Source organism: Panthera leo, chromosome A2 (genome assembly GCF_018350215.1).
Source record: "Panthera leo isolate Ple1 chromosome A2, P.leo_Ple1_pat1.1, whole genome shotgun sequence".
NCBI classification, from domain to species: domain Eukaryota; kingdom Metazoa; phylum Chordata; class Mammalia; order Carnivora; family Felidae; genus Panthera; species Panthera leo.
This window is the reverse complement of record NC_056680.1, coordinates 56,704,791-56,716,831: the sequence shown is the minus strand read 5'-3', so window position 1 is coordinate 56,716,831 and position 12,041 is coordinate 56,704,791. Positions and strand designations below refer to the sequence as shown.

At 41.6% G+C, this 12,041-nt stretch overlaps 1 long non-coding RNA gene across 1 annotated transcript; it reads left to right on the top strand.

Annotated features, from left to right (window-relative positions):
* Nucleotides 1-5,601: 5,601 nt before the first annotated feature.
* LOC122204611 lies at nt 5,602-12,041 on the top strand. The gene is made up of 3 exons (XR_006195711.1): nt 5,602-5,980; nt 9,430-9,542; nt 12,004-12,041. It is a non-coding gene; the product is annotated as an uncharacterized LOC122204611 (long non-coding RNA).

Sequence of the window (12,041 nt, the reverse complement as noted above, 5' to 3'; positions counted from 1 at the left end):
AAGATTAGTGAAGGTACTACAATGAGTTTTTCATTGTGTAACAAAATTTCTTCTTTGCATCATCATGCAATTTTGCTACTTTTTTGCCTACTTCTGGAATGGCTATTTCTCTTCAGCTTCTTGAAGCTGCTTCATCAGTGACTTAAATGAAGTGGATCAGATGGCAAGCTTTTGCCTACAAACTTATTTTGAAGAAGTTAAAAGAATAATCTGTACACTTACGGGCACCTGGCTGGCTCAGTGGGTAGAACCTGCAACTTTTGATCTTGAATTGAAGATCAAGCCCCACAGTGGGCTTAGAGCTTACATTAAAAAAAAAAAAAAAGAAAAATACATTGAACACTTTCTACTCCCCACCTAGATTTAACAGCAAACATTTGCTGAGCCATTTGAAAATAAGTTGGTACACCTGACACTTATCTCTTATTGTGGCTTACATGTCCTAAGAACTAAGATGTTCTCTCAATCACAAGGATTGCAATCCATTATCATACTTAGAAAATTTGACCTTATTTCTCTAGTACCATCTGATCCTTAATAAAATAATTCAAACAGTGCCGGTTGTACCAAAATCAACATCGCCAGGTTTTCCAAACTGGATCTAGTCAAGGTATGTAAGTTGTGTTTGGTTGATAAGTTTCTTTAGACTCTCTTCATCTAACAGTTCCCTACCTTTCCCCCTCATAACCATGGGTTTTTGGTTTGTTTTTGAAGAGACCAGAGCAGTTTTCTTGAATGTCCTGTATTTACTAATTATTTTTTCTTCCTGGTGTCAGCTTATTTATGTCTTCTATTTTTCCTGCTGTAGAGTCCTGATTATTAGGTTCAGCTTGAACTTGTTTTGGCACGAATGTTTTAAAAGTATGTAATGTTGCATTTCATTAGTTTTACTTTTGATACAGACCTTTATCGATCGTTTAAGACTATTTTTTCATTGCAGTGATACGTGTTTCTCTTGAAAATTTAGTAATCGGTCTCCATCCCCGGTATCTTTTCACGTAATGCTTTTAGCACGTATTATGCCTTGTTCAGATGTTGCTTTGAGTTCATAAATTTGTTGTGCAATTGCTAGGGATGTAGAATGTAATCTCACTAGCTCAGCAAAGCCAGGTTATACCCAGAATGATGCCGGGTATCCCAAACCATAGGTTCTTTATAAATGTTAAGTATCTCTAAAAAAGCCACAAAAGGAAAAGTTGGTTTTCTTGATATAAATTATAGTCCCGTTTCTGTTGAAGTTGTGGGTACAAAACTTCTAAAATAAGCATATGTGTATGTATGTGTGTGTGTGTATATATATATATATATATATATATATATATATATATATATATGCATGCATATAATTATACGTATATATATAATATATATATATTATATATATATTATATATATATACACACACACACACACACACACACACACGAGTTTTCATGTTAAATGTTACATGAAACCTGTTTTTAATAGTTCTAGAGCCAGGGTCAGATGCTTGGGTTTTCTAATCATAGCAGAGTATGAGACATTTTTCTCTGGGAAGTGTAGTGGTCCACCTAGCTTGAGATAGAAAGCTTATTTAATAACCTTGAAGTTGAACATCCCATCTAACTTAGATATGCATAGCAAAGAAAACTACACTTAGGTACTATTTTAAAATGTTAATTTCGGGGCGCCTGGGTGGCGCAGTCGGTTAAGCGTCCGACTTCAGCCGGGTCACGATCTCGCGGTCTGTGAGTTCGAGCCCCGCGTCGGGCTCTGGGCTGATGGCTCGGAGCCTGGAGCCTGTTTCCGATTCTGTGTCTCCCTCTCTCTCTGCCCCTCCCCCGTTCATGCTCTGTCTCTCTCTGTCCCAAAAATAAATAAAAAAAAAAAAAAAAAAAAAAAAAAAAAAAAAAAACGTTGATAAAATGTTAATTTGACTGGTCTTTGCATTCTTGGTGTGACACTTTATCTTATTTTTAAATTATTTAAAAAAAGTATTTTAGGGGTGGCTGGGTGGCCCTGTTGGTTAAGTGTCCCAACTTCAGCTCAGGCCATGATCTTACAGTTGGTGAGTTTGAGCCCCGTGTCAGGCTCTGTGCCGACAGCTCGGACCCTGGAGCCAGCTTTGGCTCTCTCTGCCCCTCCCCCATTCGTGCCTCTGTCTCTCTGCTTCGAAAATACAATTTCAAGAAAATTAAAAAAAAAAATTTTTTTTAATGTTTATTTTTGAGACAATGCGAGAGAGTGCAAGCAGCGGAGGGGCAGACAGGGAGACAGAATCTGAAGTGGGCTCCAGGCTCTGAGCTGTCAGCCCCAGAGCCCAATGGGGGGCTTGAACTCACAAACCGTGAGATCATGACCTGAGCTGAAGTCGGATGCTTAACCGACTGAGCCACTCAGGCACCCCCAAAACGTTTTTAATACAGAGTATGCACCTGTGAACAGGAGGTGGGGGAGGAGAGGAAGAGAGAATCTCAAGCAGGCTCCACGCTGAGTGTGGAGCTGAAGCAGGGCTTGATCCCATGACCCTAGAGATCATGACCTGAGCCAAAATCAATAATTGGATGCTCAACTGACTGACCCCCCCCAAATTTCCCTTCTTTTTAAAGTTTTACTTGAGTAATCTCTACACCCGACATGGGGTCAAACCCACAACCCCAAGATCGAGTCATGTGCCCATCAGACCGAGCCAGCCAGGCACCCCTTGCTTTGATACTTCCTTCCTTTTCCTATTGTAGATAAGTCCAGAATTCTCTCTACACAGCCGATATGCTGGATTGCGATGATGGAGGTGATTTCGTGATGCACTGGTTACATCTGAAGCACGTCTGCTTTATTAGGAGTCTAGTGCAGCGCTGTACAACAATGTACAAAAACTTGAACGTACTGCTTTGATGAGTATCAAAGGGCATTGGGTAGTCGACTTCAGGAAACGTTTAGGTTCTGCTGTCTGGTACAGGTGCGCTTGTAACCTTGTGCACTTAAAAGTCCCCCAAGGTAAAACCTTGGTATTTGGGGGGAGTTCAGTGTTTGGTGCGTACTTTTACCATCTGTCTCTTATTTTCTGTTTTGGATGTGTTTGCTTTAATATGCATTAGTATTTGTTGTGGCAGTCTAAGTTAATGACTTTTCAAAGTTCTCTAAAAGATTCGGAGCACGAGGTTTTCTTGTTGGATTCTGTTATGTCCTAGGAAGCATTAGACATCGTATTTCCTGTGTGTAACCGGAAGTGCTGGGGGTACTGTTGTGAGTCTGGTGTGCTTGCTGTGCGGAGCGAGCGACTGTGAAGCAGTGAAGCAGGAATCTTAACAGCCTCGTGGCTGGGTGCTGGTAACCGATAGAATTAGGCATGCAGGCATCTAGGTCTAATTTGGGTGGGTCCCTAAGCTATTGGTGTTTTATAAGCTTCTAGATGATTCTACGGTACCAGTGGGTTGAAAACCACTGGGGTACGTAACTGAGGTCATAGCCCCAGTGGTGCAGTTGGAATTTGAAAACTCAGTCCTGTGCTTATGCTCTTGGTTACAGGGGTTTACACGTAATTACCCTTTCTTGCTTGCTTTAGAACTGAAAGAACATTCATTAAACATACCTGCTTCACATCTATTCCATTTTCAACCCCACAACGAACCTTTTACAAGGAACGTAGCTGCAATTCTGTTGAGTAGTGTGGATGCATTTTAGTCTTGATATTTCCTGATCTTTTTTCTCCCTACTATTGTGGTTCTTGGTTTTCAGCACTGCGTTTTTCTTGGTAGTTACTTTGCAGTGTGACCCCCCAACAAAGGGCCTAGAACTGGACTACTCTTGTCTCCCCAGGGAACATCGTTAAGTGACCAAGCAGAGGCAAAAACAGAGTTAATTAATTCAGTGACTTCTCAGTATGAATTTTTCCACTTCAATTGAGATGGACTTCTTTCCTAAGTGTGGCTACTTCATGGCTTTGTCTTCCCAGAGTAACCATCCTTTTCCCTTAGGTTCATTTCAGATATTCTTAGTTGCAGTTCGCTTGCCTTCTTGTGCCCCAAATAATGATAGTCATAGGAGCAATGGTATCACAATGGGACCTCCACTTAAAGTGGGTGCAAGTGGAATAGAACGAGGGACAGTTCCCTGGAAGGAGAATTGGGATCTCCGGTCATTCTGCCTGTATATTTATACTTCATGGATCAGGCCACCATAAGCAATGCAATAGGCAAATGTGCTTGTTGCTTAGCTGATGCAACTGCCATTTGTGAGGGAGCCTTATATGATCACTGGCGCTCTTAAGAGCCTTCTCATCAAGAATTGATTGCACCTGGTTGAATGGCTCAACGTCAGAAGATTTTTGGCTAATCTAGGTATAAGGCCACTTGGATGGGCATTCATTCAGTGCTTCCACGTGGTGTTTTTAATTGGGAAGGGTCAAACTATATTTGTACATGTTACATGGTGTTAACAGGTGAGGTGACACTTCTCTCCAAGCTGTGGTCACTTGTCCACTAATATTTTTGGGCGATAGTTTCTACACAGTGAACCTGAACAGATGTGGCAGAGGTCAGAGCTTACAGATTTTTCTTTTTTCTAAATCGGACAAAAATTCAAGGGCAAGATTTTTGTTTTTTGAAATTTTAAACTACAGCTGAGAGCAGAAGCAAAAACTGGTCATTGCTGATGACCAAAACCTTTGCTGATTCTCTCTTGTGAATGGAAGAGAAAGTCTATCCACTCTAGTATTTTCATGCCAGTTTGAGAATTAGCTCACAGTCATTCTAGCTGCCAAGTTAATCTCAACTTCTTACAAACGTGTTTCATTAACTAGGTTTCTGAATCAGATCAACCAAAAAAATGCCTGGAATTGGAATATTTGTAAAGTGGTAAGTGGTAATGTATGGAGGAAACGTGAATTTCCCACTTGATTTCATTTTAATTTTTTCTAGTTGGTTTGTTGGATCAGGATCCAAATGTTCTATATACATTGCATTTGGTAATGTCTTATATTTGTAATAGTTGCCTGTCCTTATTGGAAAAACAAATTGAGGAATTCCTAATGACTTGCATTTGGCTGATTGTATTCCTGTCATATTGTTTCATACGGTTTTATCTCCCCGAGTTTAGTAATAGATCTAGAAGCTTGATTATGTTTTGATTATTTTTTAAGGCTAGATACATCATAGTGGGTGCTGCATACTTCCTTCTGCATCATATCAGGAGGTACGTAATGTCAGATTGCCTTACTTTTGATACTAAGCTTGGTTAGTAGATTCTAGTGATTTCAGGGTTTTCTATCCATTATAAAGTCTTCCATCAACGTTGCACCAAATAGTTTTAGCAGCCATGGATGATAAACATCTACACTGATACTTTAGTCATAAACAACAAATTAGTGAAAGGACCTTAAATTTCTTAAGGCAAGCCCAGAATACAAGACCCCAAGAATTAATATATGTGACTTCTAAAAGCTGTGCAAGTTATCTAGGGTGACTGGGTGGCTCAGCCAGTTAAGTGTCTGACTTCAGCTCAGGTTACGATCTCGCTGTCCGGTCAGTGAGTTCAAGCCCTGCGTCGGGCTCTGTGCTGATAAGCGTGGAGCCTGGAGCCTGCTTTGGATTCTGTGTCTCCCTCTCTCTCCACCCCTCCCCACTTGTGCTCGCTCGCTCTCTCCCCAAAATAAATAAACCTTAAAAAAATTTTAAAAAGCTGTGCAAATTATCTTGCACTTTTCCCCCCAAGGTCTGTTGGTACTGCAGTATCTATGCCTCCAAAAACCTGGTTTTAGCTTCACGGCCTTGCTCATTTTTGAAACAGTGGCATCATGCAGCCAATATGGGCTGTGGTGTCAGACTTCACTGGAATCTCAGTTCTAAGTCTGTTGTTGGCTTACATTTGAAACAGCAAGATTTCTAAGCTCCACTTTCCTCATCTGTAAAGTGAGAAAACCTTGTATTTATTTTGCAGGATCACTATGATGGATTACATGAGACATTGGCAAAGGGCTTAGCACTTACTGGAATAATAAATGGTACATACTATTTTTATGCAAACTTCCTACAGTGCCACCAGATTGCCGCATGCCAACTGAGAGGAATACCTCTCAGGATGTTTGGCAGGTCTGAAAGAAGACCTGGCTGAACCAGTTCAGGGACACCTTTAATGTATGCCACTAACTCCTGAGCCTTTGGAAGGCAGCAGATGGTGCTATGAATGAAGCAGGTCAGCTGGGAGATGGGGGAGGTGGTGCTGTAGAAAACTCTGGAGAAGAGCCCACGTCCCTCCAGGGACAACAGCTACTTGGCTCCTCCTGATTGAGAGATTCTCTAATGATTTGGTGCAAGGAGGAGCAGTCTACTATTTTATTACTTTTTTAGTAGTCTGTTTTAAACTTTGATGCATACTCTGTTAAACCTGAGCAACATTTTGAAAATCAGTTTTTCTCGGGCATTGAGGCCTTGGTTCCAAATATGTCCAAAATTTAAACTTTGAATAGAAATTTAATCTGGTTTTGGGGTGCCTGGGTGGCTCAATCGGTTAAATGACTGACTCTTGATTTTGGCTCAGATCATGATCCCAGTCATGGGATCGAGCCCCATGCACCGAGCGTGGAGCCTGCTTAAGATTCTCTCCCTCCTGCCTCTTTCCCCCTTGCGTGCTTGCTCACTCTCTCTCTCTCAAAATAAACTTTAAAAAATTTTTTAATCTGGTTTTGAAATTTTTAAGCAGAAACACTACAAATACCATGGTTTAAAGTTTTACTAAGAACTTTACATTTTTTCTGCCTTTGTGATGTTCCAGTCATACACCTTCCTAAGGATCTTAATAATTCTACCATATTCCATTTTTTTTTTTTTTTTAACATTTATTTATTTTTGAGACAGAGAGAGACAGAGCATGAATGGGGGAGGGACAGAGAGAGAGGGAGACACAGAATCAGAAGCAGGCTCCAGGCTCTGAGCCATCAGCCCAGAGCCCGACGCGGGGCTCGAACTCATGGACCATGAGATCGTGACCTGAGCTGAAGTCGGATGCTCAACTGACTGAACCACCCAGGCACCCCTACCATATTCCATTTTTTAAAAAAATGTTTACTTTGAGACAGGGAGAGAAAATTGCAAGCAGGCTCCATGCTATCAGCACAGCTGACAGCACAGAGCCCAATGTGGGGCTGATCTCACTAACTGTGAGATTATGACTCGAGCCGAAATCAAGAGTTGGTGGCTTAACTGACTGAGCCACCCAGGTGTCCCTACCATATTCCTTTTTTAATGCTTTTTCTTGAGTATAAACAATCAGATGCAAGAGAAAGTGGATGTCCTCTCATCTCAGGTTGTCAGTGGGAGTTTCTGGTATTTTGGGCTGGTTAGCCCTAGGTTAGGACAATTCCAAAGGTGATTAAAATCAGATTCTGGAAGTGAGGTTGAATCCTCTTTTTTTTTTTTTTTAATTTTTTCTTTTTTAACATTTATTTATTTTTGAGAGCTAGAGACAGAGCACAAGTGGGGGAGGGGCAGAGAGAGAGGGAGACACAGAATCTGAAGCAGGCTCCAGGCTCAGGGCTGCCTGCACAGAGCCTGATGCGGGGCTTGAACTCACGGACTATGAGATCATGACCTGGACCAAAGTCGGATGCTTAACCAACCGAGCCACCCAGGTGCCCCAAATCCTCTTTCATAACAGTTTTTCTTAATATGGTCGTACACAACAGGTCTCCTGACCCCTATCTTTCAAGCACATTAAAACAATTTTTTTTAATATTTATTTTTGAAAGAGAGCATGAGTTGGGGAGGGGCAGAGAGAGGGAGACACAGACTCTGAAGCAGGCTCCAGGCTCTGAGCTGTCAGCACAGAGCCCAATGTGGGGTTCAAACTGAGACCGCAAGATGAGGACCTGAGCCGAAGTTGGACGCTTAATTGACTGAGCCACCCAGGCGCCCCCTTTCAAGCACATTTAAAGTGTTTGGACCCTTTTTTCTAGAAACAAAGTGGTCTTGCAGTATTTTTTAAATATTAGACCACAGGTGTTGATCAGACCTTTTTGTTCTTTGTGTAGTTTATACATTTTCTGGATTGTTTAGCTGATTTGGGACATTTTGATTCAGTTCATGGGCGAAAAGTACACATCTATATAATTAGAAGTTCCTTTAAAAGAACTATATGTTCATATCTTTGTAACTAGTGTTCATAAACTCTTTTTAAATTTTTTTTTAACATTTATTTATTTTTGAGAGACAGAGCACAAGCGGGGGGGGGGGGGTCGGGGAGGTAGGGGGTTATGGGCAGAGAGAGGAGACAGAATCCGAAGCAGGCTCCATGCTCTGAGCTGTAAGCACAGAGCCCGAAGCGGGCTTGAACTCACAAACCGCGAGATCATGACCTGAGCCGAAGTTGGACGCTCAACCGACTGAGCCACCCAGGCACCCCTCATACGCTTTTTCTCTTAAGCTCACTTATTTATTTTGAGAAAGAGCACACAGGGGAGGGGCAGAGAGAGGATTGCAAGCTGGCTCTGCCTTGTCAGCACAGAGCCCAACATGGGGCTCGAACTCCAGAAATGTGAAATCATGATGTGAGCTGAAATCAAGAGTCTGACGGTTAACCGACTGAGCCACCCAGGTGCCCGTGTATATTTTAACGTAGCAAAATTGTGAACCCATGGACTTTTACAAATTACCTTTTATTATTTTATGCTCATATTGTCACATCCTTATTTTCTGCTAAGAACAGCATTCTACAAGATCCATTCTGGTTGTTTTTTTTTTTTTTTTTTTCTGCCCAAGTGAAGGAATCAATCACTGTATTAGTTTCCTGTTAATGATGTAACTTAATCACACCCCCAAAGTCCTTTGGCCATGTAAGGTAACTCCCAGGTTTTGGGGATTAGGACATGTACATCTCTGACAGGGCATTACTCTTCCTACCTCAGTCTGGCTTCTGGCCCCTAAAGATTCACAGTCACCTCACATGCAAAATGCATTCATTTCCTCCCAGCATCCCCCAACATGTCAACCCATTATACACCAAAGAAAAAAACCTCCCAACTCTCAGCTCCAAAGTCCACGTCTCATTGTCTAAATCAGGTCTAGGTAAGAGCTGAGCATGATCTATCGTGGGGCAAAATCCCTCTCCATCTGTGGTTTTATAACAGGTTTTTAAGTTATCTGCTCCCCAAATGTCAATAGTAAGATAGGTATTGGACATCAGTAATAGACGTGGTCCTTCGAAATGGGAAGAAATGAAAGGGAAAAAGGAGTCACTGGTCTCAACCAATTTAAAAATCTAGCTGGGCAAACAGTGTCCAGTTTAAGGCCTGAGGGTATTCTCCGGGCTCAAGCTATACCTTCCTGAGTCCTCCCTTCTATTTCATGAAAGGTAGCGCTTGTTCATAGCTGAGTAGTTTTGTCAGCTTGTTTCCTGCTTACAGAATTTCGGGAATTTAACAGACTTCTTTAATTTGATCCTTTCTCCATCCCTCAGAGTCCAGGCTGGCAGTGTTTCGGCTGGTATAAAAATTCTCAACCTTGATCTTCTGTGGATGTCACGGAAATTCACTTCATTGGACAAGAGGTGCCTCCACAGAACTTTCCTGGGTAATCCCATCTCTATTCCTGGGTTCTGCTGAGATGGTTGAGAGTATTCATGAGTCACACGCCTAATCTCCTATCTGTGTGGACAAATATGACCTTTTGGTCATTCTGAGGCACTAGAAAAAGGGGGCTCAACCACACCTTGGCTTTTTCTCCAGAGCACACTTCCCTGTGAGTCTCCTAATTTTAGCATCTTTTGCAGTGTGGATAGGCTGAGATTTCTGCATTAAGTTCAGGTTCTGTTTTAACCGTTCTTCCCTAGATTTATCTCTTTGCTCTTGCATTTTACTACAAGCATCAAAAAGAAATGAAAAAAATCCCTTCAGCTAAATATCCAAGTTTGTTATGTGCAAGTTCTGCCTTCCACATAACTGTTGGGTACAACTCAGCTATGTTTCTACCATATAAGGATTCCCCTTTCTTCCAGTTTCCGCTAACATTACCCAATTCCTTCTGAGCCCTCACCAGCCGTGCTTTTAGTGTCTGTATTTCTATTCACAGTCTGTTTATGTATTCTCTAAGACTACAGATTTTCTACTAGGCTCTTCACTTCCTTCTGAGTCCTCACTGACAGAATTGTTAACATTCATGTTTGTAGTAACAATCTGTGGAAAGCATTCTATCATACCCATAATTCTTCCAGCCTGTGTCCATTTTTCAGTTCCAAAACCACTTCTACATCTTAAGGTATTTGTTACAGTAGCATTCCACTTCCAGGTACCAAAATCTGTTTTAGTTTCTATACTGCTGTTGTAACAAATTACCACAAACTTAGTGACTTCAAACACTTTGAATTATTACACTTCTGGAAGGCAAAAGTTGGAAATGGGTTTTACAGGACTAAATGGAAAAAACAGGGCTGCTTTCCTTCTGGAAGCTCTGAGAATCCTTCCTTGCCTTTTCAAGCTTCTAGAGGATGTCTGCATTCCTTGACTAGTGGCCACTCACTCCAACCTCTGCTTCTGTAGTCATGCTTTCTTGGACTCTGATCCTTGGTCTCCTTATAAAGATCCTTGTGGATGACACTGGGGCCATCGAGTAATCCAGGATAACCTTCCCCTATCCCAAGATCCTTAATTTAGTTACAGCTGCTAAGTCCCATTTGCCATGTAAGGTGATATGTTCACAAGTTTTGGGGATTGGAATGTGGGCATCTTTGGCCAGGGGTGGGGGAGGGGGTGCTTGCCTGCCACACCTGCTCTCCAATGCAGTATTGAGGTCCTTAAATGGGTGCTAGGGGACACATGAATGAGTGTTGCTAGGTGAAACTACTGCTTCTGTTGCTTGTTGGGTCAGACAGAACTGGAAAATGTCTTTTTACTTATTTTTTTTTTTTTCAACGTTTTTTTATTTTTATTTTTGGGACAGAGAGAGACAGAGCATGAACGGGGGAGGGGCAGAGAGAGAGGGAGACACAGAATCGGAAACAGGCTCCAGGCTCCGAGCCATCAGCCCAGAGCCTGACACGGGGCTCGAACTCACAGACCGCGAGATCGTGACCTGGCCGAAGTCGGACGCTTAACCGACTGCGCCACCCAGGCGCCCCTGGAAAATGTCTTTTTAATGTAAAGAGGTTTTTTTTTCCCCTACCCAATTAAATGTATTGCATTAAATGTATTACATGCTCACAACATGGACTGATTTAATATTAAGGTTTTTCACTTGTATTGACAATTACTGTGCAGGCATGTGGGTTCAGTGTTACCTCATATCAGGATTTCTATGTGAGATTTTCTAGTTCTTATAACATGATACAGGGCAAAGCAATGCTATAGGCCAAATTCAGCCTGCTGGCCAGTTTATAGCTGTGGTCTTATGGATTAGTGATGTGATCTAATGATAGATCGTTGATTGTGGATGCATAAGTAGATAAGATATATATGACTGATACTGGGATATGAGTACAAAAAGTCTTAGCACTACAAATATGCTGTTCAAATTTACAGGGTGGCTAAGAAACACAGCATTAAGTTGAGGCTGTTGGCACAAAAATAAGGCAGTTTAGTGTCACTGTCTTTGCTCCTTTATTCGTTTAGCCATGGTATCTCACAAGTCAGACCTATAGAGTGGAGATAAAAAAAACAAGATAGGATTCCAGTAGGGCAAGACCTGTAAATCTTAAGTCTGGTGATTTAAAGACTAACAAAGCTAAAGGCACCTAGCTGGTTCAGTCAGAAGAGCGTACGACTCTTGATCTCAGGGTTGTATATTTATATAAGTAAGTAAATAAATATATGTATATATAAATAAATAAAAGGCTAACAGAGCTCTTACAAAGCCCTTGAGCCTCCCAGCTGTACATGGAGTTGGATAAGGCCACGTAATAGATTTGACTGCCGATCATGGGGTTTTGAGTTTTGAAATAGTTACTGAGAAGTTTACATAGATCTGTTCTGAGCACCTTATATGCTGTTCCCTCTTTTTATTAAATTTGTTTTTAACGTTTTATTTATTTTTGAGACAGAGACACAGCATGAACGGGGGAGGGGCAGAGAGAGAGGG